This window comes from Egretta garzetta, unplaced genomic scaffold (genome assembly GCF_000687185.1).
Source record: "Egretta garzetta isolate BGI_Z169 unplaced genomic scaffold, ASM68718v1 scaffold234, whole genome shotgun sequence".
Taxonomy (NCBI): Eukaryota; Metazoa; Chordata; class Aves; order Pelecaniformes; family Ardeidae; genus Egretta; species Egretta garzetta.
The window spans coordinates 567,186-575,225 of NW_009259528.1; the positions used below are offsets into that span (position 1 = coordinate 567,186).

General features: G+C 52.9%; 1 protein-coding gene across 9 annotated transcripts in view; it reads left to right on the forward strand.

Annotated features, from left to right (window-relative positions):
• Positions 1-8,040, forward strand: part of SGMS1 (sphingomyelin synthase 1) — a 76,446-nt gene that overhangs the window by 40,167 nt on the left and 28,239 nt on the right. Inside the window, exon 3 of one of the 9 annotated variants that reach the window (XM_035893065.1) lies at positions 6,835-6,960. The exons of the other annotated variants lie outside the window; for them this stretch is intronic. The gene's annotated coding sequence lies outside the window, so the exon portion shown is untranslated. The remainder of the gene's footprint in view (positions 1-6,834; positions 6,961-8,040) is intronic. 9 annotated transcript variants of the gene reach the window in all.

The window sequence follows — 8,040 nt, forward strand, 5'->3', positions numbered from 1 at the left end:
ACTGTTTTCATTATTGCTTGTCTGCCTTTACAGGGCAGCTGCACCTTATCCGCTTAAAGCTCAGCTTTTCAAAGCTGTTCTACCACGTGAGGAGAGAATTCGGGGTTTGCCGTGTGTCTGTTACCCCTAATACCAAGTGCCTGAGGAGGAGATATCCAAACCTGGAGAAGATGGATCCGGACCTTTCCCTGAGGCATGTGAGCTTGTCCAAGGAGGTCTCTGCCCCGGAGCCGTCCCAGCCAGAGCTCTCGAGTGCTGCGCCGGGTGGGAAGGCTGGCCCGCAGCAGCGGTCCCTCCGGCTCCGTCCCGGGAGAGCCGGCCCGGGCAGCTAAGCGCAGAAGTGGGTCCACGCTCTGAATCTCTGCTTGAGCCTTTCTCCTTGAAGTTTTAGGGACAAGAGGGGCTGACTGAGATCTCAGCTGGTTTACGTGAACCAGGAGAGCGGCAGGCCTTTGGGCAAGCAGGTCACCACGTGCCATGTTCGGTGAGAGCCGTCACGGCCGCGGGGGTCGGGGAAGAGAGGACAGCGCCGTTCCCTCCCGGCTGCCTTGGGCTGCGGGTTCAGGGCAGCGTTTGAGAGTGTCTCTGCTGCCCCTCGTGCGCTTGCCGCCAGCCCGTGGATGATTTTTTTGGCTCGGAAAATTGGCCTGATGGAGCACCCGATTGTCTCCAGCTGCTTTCTGCAGCTGTCTGCATGGCAGAGAGGGGGGGGAAATGACTCGGGTTAAAAATAGAAAGGCGCATTAGGAAACTTGAGGTATGGTTTCAACATACAGCCGAGCTGCTCTGACAACTCGCTGCTGCCACCGAAAGGGGAAGCACTTGCCTGTGCTTGTGTGGCTGCGGGCCAAGCTACTTCGGTCACCCAGCTCAGCAGAAAACCAGGCAAAGAGCAGGTTTTCCACCCGCAGCCGCCCAAGCACCAGGGAGCAGGGTGGGCACAGAAGGCAGGAGAGGGGGGATGCCGCCGAGAAAGGGCCTGTTGAGCTCTGCTGGCACAGGCACCCCCGTCCGGGTGCGCAGGGACTGGAGCGGAATTCAGCTCCAGCGCTTCGTGTCGGTAATGTCAGCTCGGGGCGGAATTCAGGTGAGCAGCTCCAGCGCTTCGTGAGGGTCAGGTCAGCTCGGGGCGGAATTCAGGTGAGCAGCTCCAGCGCTTCGTGAGGGTCAGGTCAGCTCAGGGTGGAATTCAGGTGAGCAGCTCCAGCGCTTCGTGAGGGTCAGGTCAGCTCAGGGTGGAATTCAGGTGAGCAGCTCCAGCGCTTCGTGAGGGTCAGGTCAGCTCAGGGTGGAATTCAGGTGAGCAGCTCCAGCGCTTCGTGAGGGTCCCCAGCGCTTCGTGTGGGTAGCGTCAGCTGGGGTTTAAATCTGCCACAGCACGTGCGCCGCCGTCTCTGGCCAGGGCTGAGCCGATGCGGGTTAGCCTGCCCAAATCGAGAGCAAAGTACTGAGGAGATTTTACGTTGCTGTTTGAATCGTATGTGTCCTGATAGTTCATAGGGGGAGTTTGAGTAGTTGGAAAAAACACACAGAAAGTACCGGGGCCTTAATTTCACTAACCAAAGTAAATGGTTATGATGCTGCACTCCACGAGAGACTCTGTTTTGCAGTAAGCACGAGAAGTGTCAGGAGCAGGGCAGCCACCAGCCGAGGCAGACACGTGGTGTGCTCTGCAGACACCAGGCTTTTCCAGCGTGGCTTTTAAAGAAGTGGCCCCTGCTCAGTGTTTTGTGGGCAACTGGTCGCTGGTGTTTATGGCTTCTCCTCGTGGTTATTGCCAGTCCTTTGTAATGCTGCCTTTCCTAAAATAAGGGCAAAAGCCAGTAAAGGAAACTATAATTTTCTTTGCTGAAAAGTTTGTTTCCTCATGCTTTTTTTGTCTGGTTTTGGCAGTTTGGGTTTATTTTTGTTTGCATTGTTTTTTTAACTCTTTGTTGGTCTTGAGAACAGTGTGACTGGTTTCTCAGGCTGCTCCTTGGCTCAGCGAGCTCCTGTCCTCGCAGCCCTCCCAGCCACGCGTCGCTAACCGGTGAGCCATCCTGTTCGGTGCCAAACAGAGGAGGAGATATGCAGGGGCATTTCGGGTACCCTGGATACCCATCTTAGGTGGGTCCTAAAAACCAGCAAGCGCTCGGCACCGCCTGTTCCCTGCGCAGAGGTGGTGGAGAGAAGACAGCAGTTAGTTCAGCATCACTAACTCGTGCAGCTGTATCGCCTTTGGTGCAGAAACCCCGTGCCCTAACACTTGCCCTGGGCAAAGGCCTGGAAGACAGGCAGCATTTACCCTTTCCCAGGGGCTGTAGGTATAAGCGTACCTAGAGCTTGGTGGAATTCAGTATCGAGTTGACTTTTACCTCTTGATCTGTGATACTGGAATAATTCTGTGTTTTAAAAGTGAATTTAAGAACTGAAGTTACTCTTTCAGCCTCTGGACAAGAATCCTGAAGACAGGCGGCTAGTTTTACTCCGCTAAGTTTCAAAATGCTTCGGGGCGCTTTCTCCCTTGTTTCTCCCCAGTGGCTGCTTTTTGTAACCAGGAGGAAAAATTCATTGGTCCCAGAGAGGCACATAACACTTTTCTTGTAAATTTAAAAGATCACTTTAGCGACCGAGCAGATTTTTCAGAAGTAAAAATGTTGACGCTGTTAGACTTCTTAAAAACATGAAGTTGAACCCAGTTAAATCCAATTTATTTCTACTGGGGAAGCTGATGCTTTGGGATTGGTGAGCATTAAGCATCAAGGATGAGGAGGGTTTACTAGGAAGACCACCAGCTAGTTCGTTTTGGTGCAGCTTTGATTTCAGTTTCTTACTCTTCCCAGCATTCTGTGGTTTTTTTCCTCATTATTTATAACTCCATTCGTGTTTTGAAATTTTCTCTTTTAATATCAGCCACATGCTTGCCTTTGGGGACACTGGTTTGTCTGTCCCTACCTAAATCAGCAGTGAAATCCTGGCATTGTTCAGCCCTCGGCAACGTGTCTGCACCTCGTTCTGAGGTTAGAACAGCAAGGATCTGGCCTGGGCAAGCCTCGGGGCGCTCTTCTGCGTGGACACAGTTGCAGAAAGAGAATGGGGAGATGGTTCAGGTGGTGGGGGTATCCCTGGTCCTGTTAAACTTGAAGCTATGAAAACAAATAATATCTTGCAAATGCAAAATGAGAAATGAAAGCAACTTTCTGCTGTGTTAAGAGTTTCTTCATCTTCACAGTTCCTGCAGTTTCAGAAACCGTAAGCTGTGGCACGGTTTGCTCGGGACTGGGGTTGAGAGGCATGAAGCAACTCTTCCAGGGAGGCTCCAGTAAACCCTCGTAACCCAGGGGAACAGCTTGCCCCTGGTTTGATTTCTGAGCTACTGTGTTTGCATAAACAACCCTCTCCCCAACCGTATATATTTTTAAATTACAAAAATACCTTCCCTGTATAACAAAAATACAACTGTCTGGCAAAGGGACTATTTGCAAACATTGCCCCTGTATGAAGCGGCCTGGCTTTTGCAACTTGTGAGGAAGAGGTGGGAAAAGGATTGATCCGATAATTTAGGGTTACTTAAGCTAAAAGCACTCGGTTACTGAATTAGATTTATCTGGGAGAAAAGTAGCACGGGCTCAGACTTTTGTTAATGTTTAATGTTCTGTAACGGTCTTCCCGGGCATAATCGAGCCATCAGCACAGGAGCGATCCCGTCAGAGGAGTTTATTTTGAGTGATTACAGAGCCCGCTGTGGCTTTCCTTTCGGTGCAGCCTGAGCTAATTGATGAACAGGGCCATAATTTATTTACGGTCCTCGGGATCCTTTCAGACTGGTTCTCCTTCTTGTAAAAACCCTTGGAAGGGGAGGAGGCTGCTGGGGCTCGCCGGCTGCGGGCAATGCTGCCCGTCTGTCACAAGGTTAGCTAAAATATTCCGCCCTCTGGTTGGGCAAGGGTTTCGCACTGCCCTGTTCTCGCAGCCTCTCCGTTTCCTCCTGAGCCCTGGTCTGGAGCGTGTGCGGCTCAGCTGGGGGGGCTGACCGGCGGGGCAGAGACAAGCTGTAGGCCATGGGGTAAGAACCAACGCTACTGCTGGTGGGAAGGAAAATAAGGAAGAAAAAAGCTACAGAGGGCACAGACACCCATAGTGGTTTCTGTCTAGGTCTTGGTTTGGGATGAGTAATCCTCATTTTTCTTCCTGATTCTGCTAGATTCCAGCATAATACGGTTTGTCACCTACAGCTTGCTCTACGGATGAATCATGGGGCTGCATCAATAAATTCAGCTTTATGCAGAGCTTTGAGGTAGGGAGGAATCCCTGTCTATAAGTATCTTTCAAAATAGGTAAGCGTCAGTGTTTTTTTACTCAAGTCGCTTTGGCTATGAAGATGACTTTCAGTTCTGTAGAACCTCTGAATAATCGGGGGAGGTGACAACCATGAGTAATTCGTGGCTTCGGGTTTTCCCCGTCCTTGGGGCAGATCTGCTATTTCTGGAGCTTCAGCGGGGACCTGTTGAGCTTCACAGCCCTGCGTGGTGGGAAGGAGTAGTATGGAGTCCCATAAAGACCCGAGCACTGCTGTCTCGCAGCTCTGCATGTCCTTTCCTCTCCTCGAGAAGTTGCTTGTACAACTAAGCACAGGCTTCAGTCTGAATCATAGAATCACAGAATGTTTTGGGTGGGAAGGGACCCCCAGAGGTCACCCAGCCCAACCCCCCTGCAGGAGCAGGGACACCTTGAACCACAGCAGGTTGCTCACAGCCCCGGCCAACCTGGCCTGGAATGTTCCCAGGGATGGGGCCTCCACCCCCTCTCTGGGCAACCCCTGCCAGTGAACTCGTTCACCTGGCTGCAAGTTAAAGGCCACCTCAAGGCCACTTTGCAAATACGGAGTAGTGAAAAGGTAGTCTGAAAATATTTTAGACCACATCCTAACGTTAAAGGCAGTTTTCGGCTTTCCCGACTGAACGCTGAGGGGGCAGGTGCCAGTGGTGTGAAAGCCACTGCGCCTTTTGAGTCAAATTTTGCAAATCCAAGAAGGGGAAGATGCGCGTTGCAAACGTGAGCACTGCCACAGTGTTATTTGTCAGTCGGCTGCCTGAAATAAAAAAAATTAAGCAAAAGTAAAAGGAGATGCCAGTGACCAGGGGCGAGCCTTCCGTCGGTCGCTGTTGCCCCTCCCCGGGGAAATCTGCCAAGCCATACTTGTCAGCGCTAACACTCGAAGCTGTAGAGCCGTTGTGTTTGTGCTCGCGTGCGTGGCAAAGTGCTGGAGAACAGCCGCGAGTTTCGGCAGGGCCGATCAGCACCCCTGGCATCTCTTGGGGCAGCCTGGCGGAGCAGCCTGGCGGAGGGGCCGTGCGGTTACCGAACCGGGGAGCGCCCTGCCGCCCCACTGCAAGTTCTCTGCTCGGTGGAGATCCACACCAAAGCCATCCGACATTTGTCTTGAGGTTTGATTCTGCCTCTCGCCCCCTTGGCCTGACTAAAGCAATACATGAACCAAAGCGGTTTCTGCTGTTTGTGGGCGGCGTGGATCACGAAGGCGAATATAAACGCAGCGCTTGCTGATGTGAAACGTCCTTGCCCGCTGACTGACCCTGGCGCCCGTGCCCTCCGTCAGGGGACAGAAGTCCCGTCGTCCTCAATGATTTATGCAGCACCTACAATAGCGGGGCCTGTTGCTTATGGAAGTGTATGCATTTATATTTTACATCTCTGCCTGCCCTTCATATTTTATTTAATGAAGAGTGGAAGGAAATTGGTTACTTGGCAAAAACTGGCTTTTAGTGAACTAAGGAGATGCAGGCTTCCTGACACTTGGGCTGGCGCTGTGTGCGTGGTGCTCCCCTCCCCAGGGGCTGTACTGCTCTTTCTAAATATTGATCCTTCCTCGTTACTCCTCCGGAAAGCGAGGGGAGCCTTCAGCGCTGCCGCCTCCTGCAGATCACCCTGGGCTCTCCAGGGAGGGCAAGAAATCCCCGTGACAGATGGGAACGTGATGTCCCTGTGCTGTCCTATAGCCGCTGGTTTTCTGGTCTAGATCAGCATTTTTCCCCTTAAACCTGGATTCGCGTGGTGCTGTGTGCGTGGCACGTCCTGCATTTCGGTTTGGACGAGGCCGGCAGCGTTGCCCATGCGCGCACGCCGCGCTGGACCGGGCTGGTTCCCGCACCAGCTGTTGGGTTTGCTGTGTGCTGGTGCTTGCTGGGAGATGCTGGGTTTGCTCCTGGGCTGTTCCTCCAAGGTCAGGCTCTTGTAATTTGGCTGCCAAAGACTGATTCAGACCCACACAAGTTTGTCTCGGGATCAGATTAAATCACGTCCCTGCATTGTTTCACTAACGACATGAAGCACAACCTATAATAAGACTTTTTCTCAGCGCTGTTGTGGTGCCACATGGGGTGAGCTGCATATTTCATTGGGATTTCTGCCACGGGACTCTTACCCCTCGCCCACATTAAATATCTGTGAATGTAGGTGTTTTCAGACCCGGTGAAAAGGCTCTGCAGTGCCTAAGGACAGGTTAGAATATAATTGCTTTTAAAAGCAAATTTCACGTGTATTTATGTTCTGTGCGATCTCTGGTAATGCAGCCCCACCCTCACCCCCTCAAAACCCACCCAAACCAAAAAAACCCCCAGCAAACCCCAACGCAGATTACTGTGACTGTTCAATAACTCTTGGTATGAAAACTTTGCAGGACTCGATCTTACTGTTTCTGAAATAGAACTTGGTTTTCCATCAGCACTCATTTCAACAGCGCTGTGGCAGGAGGAGCACGGGCATTAGCAGAGGACTGGTGGGGAATGTTTGTGATCTTTCTACATGGAAGATTATTAAAATGCCGTATTTTATCAGGCATAGAAGATCCGGAAGACATTCTTAGGATTCGCCTAAAAGATGCATGTCCGAGCACGGTGTGAGGACTGTCCTGCAGAGCGAGCCTGACCATGGGACGGGCAGGTAGAGCAGCCACCGCGCCAGGTTGGCCCCCATTTGTTTCGTATTCTTGCAATATTCTGTTTACTAACGTGTATATGCGCTTCCCAGGCCTCGAGGGAGCGCTGTGTGGTCAGGGAGCCTGCCGTGGGGTGGCTGAACGGGGTTGTACCGGTGTCCCCCTCTCACGGGCTCCTCCTCAGATGAGTTTTGGTGGTGCTGGGACATCCGAACCGCTCCACTGCCCAGAGGAGCCCCCGTGCTTCAGAAACGCCAGCCTAACTGTGACTGCCTTGGTTTGCTCGCCCAGGTACGCAGCAGGGACGTTGCATCCTTTGGACCTCTCTGGAGTGTCTTCGGAGCATTTACCTGCGGGAAGGGCTTATTTCCAGCGGCCCTTCTGCATCCTGCTGCTGAAGCTTGACTTAAAGGAGTATTGCGCTCTGCCGTGTGGCCGCTGCTCCGTTACCGACTCTGCCGTTCATCTTTTCGCTTTGGCTTCATCAGGTGTTTTCCAACCGTGCTCTGCTTCTCTTGCGATCTCACCTTGCTAATCTGGGCTTCGCCCAGCTGCTTGCAGAAAGCTACAGCGCCCGCGGATGTAAATCCTCCTTCCTCTCCCTCCCTCTCATCTCCTTCCCTGCAATTTGTTTGGCTTCCTCTTTCCGTGGCGGGGAGGACGGCGCTGCCGGGTCTCTGCGGTTCCCGTGCTGCTGTAGGCGGGCAGGGTGTGTTCCCTTGCTGCGCGCTACCCTGTCCCTCTGTCAGGAGCTGTGCAGCCCCCTCTGCTTTTGCAGCCAGCCGCTCCGTGATCCTGGCAGAGCGACAGGCATCCCGTAATGGATGAAACGGTTAACTCGCGTGCCTGCTTTCTGGGAGGGAATGCTGATTTTTATTTTTTTCCTCCAAGGGTGGACGCGGCTTTTCAATTTCTAAACCAACAGAGATTGTCTGAGCGATTTGGTTTGTTGGCCGTGAGCGGCGTGCGGGTGGGAAGCACCGCACGGTTCACCGCGGGGAGCTGCCGTTGGTATGTGCTCGATAAAGCGTACGCGCCGTGGCGCGGCCCGTGGACGCTTACGGTGGGACGGATCGCGGGGACGGCGCTCAGCCCCACGCTGCGCG